This window comes from Rhincodon typus, chromosome 1, assembly GCF_021869965.1.
Source record: "Rhincodon typus isolate 14 chromosome 1, sRhiTyp1.1, whole genome shotgun sequence".
NCBI lineage: Eukaryota > Metazoa > Chordata > Chondrichthyes > Orectolobiformes > Rhincodontidae > Rhincodon > Rhincodon typus.
The window spans coordinates 171,254,853-171,256,096 of record NC_063332.1 but is presented as its reverse complement, the minus strand read 5'-3'; the positions used below and the strand labels follow the sequence as shown (position 1 = coordinate 171,256,096).

The 1,244-nt window shown below is 38.3% G+C and overlaps 1 long non-coding RNA gene across 1 annotated transcript in view; it reads left to right on the top strand.

Moving 5' to 3' along the window:
• The window catches only part of LOC125482940, a 9,963-nt gene extending 8,986 nt beyond the window's left edge, over positions 1-977 (top strand). The window contains exon 3 of the long non-coding RNA XR_007261931.1: positions 868-977. This is a non-coding gene — a long non-coding RNA (uncharacterized LOC125482940). The remainder of the gene's footprint in view (positions 1-867) is intronic.
• The last annotated feature ends 267 nt before the right edge of the window (positions 978-1,244 follow it).

Sequence of the window (1,244 nt, the reverse complement as noted above, 5' to 3'; positions counted from 1 at the left end):
AGGAGCAGATGCTGCTTGGCCTGCTGTGTTCATCCAGCCCTGCACCTTGTTGTCTCGGATTCTCCAGCATCTGCAGTTCCTACTATCTCTCCCAGCCTATCCAGTCTTTCCTGAGAACTCAAATCTTCCATATCTGGTAACATCCTGGTAAATCTCTTCTGAACCCTCTCCAGCTTAATAATAAAAGTATACCAAACTTTGGATTTATCTCTCTTAGCACATTGTGAACAGTTCTAGTGTCCATCCTATTGAAAGATTCTGAGGCATTGGAGAAGAAAATTCATTTATGTAAAGAGCAGCAAGAATGTGGAATATTCAGAAGTGTAATACTAGAACTGATTAGAAACAAGATTTGTTTCTGTACAAGACAGGATGTTGAGGGGCCCCACTTAAAATCTTTAAAATGAAGGAGTTTGAGAAGGTCGAGTATGTATTAAGCTTTACTGCACCTGTGAGATTTCCACTAAAAACAGAAGAAAGTTCTTCCATCTGCAGTACTGAACCTAGCAGCACTTCAGATTCCAGATCTCATTCTACTCTTGCAAAGACTTGCAATATGCAGAATTCTGGCCATGATCACCATCCTCCCCAAGCATACCAATATTGTACCAACCACATGATATGTTTGACCCACTTGCCATTTTCCATTGCATTAGGGAAAGAAAGTTCTGAATGCAGATGAAAAAGATACTGAATTTCAAAAGGTGGTGACTGCTGGTGAAGTGTGTTTCCAGATTCTTTCTACTATTGAAACAAATGTGTCAGTTGTACTTAGTTACTGTCACAAGGGATCTGGTTTGTTCTCCATGTCCAGCTCAAAAACCAATGTAAATTGACTCTGTTTCTAACAGCTTGCTCATTTTTTAGGTTTGAAAACATGAAGAGAATTTTCAAGGCCGAGAATCACAGGAAACGCCCCTGACACACTTCAGAGCTATTAACTTAATGAAAGTCTTTAATAATTAAAGATTTTTTTCATTTTACAAAGCTTCTGTTGCTTATGAATTACTGCCATTTTTCTTATTTTCTATGTCCTCATTGTTATATAACTTAGTCCTCTAATAAAATGGACAAGATGGCTTTTACTACTCCCCATTGTATTCTGTATAAATAATTGATAGCTGATAACTTTCGTTTGTAGTCCTCTCCCTTCGAAGTTTTATTGCCTGGTCTCACTGGAATTTCCTTCCTGCTTTGCACCTTTGTTTTTGGCCAAGATATCACTTACCTGTTGCCTTTCACAA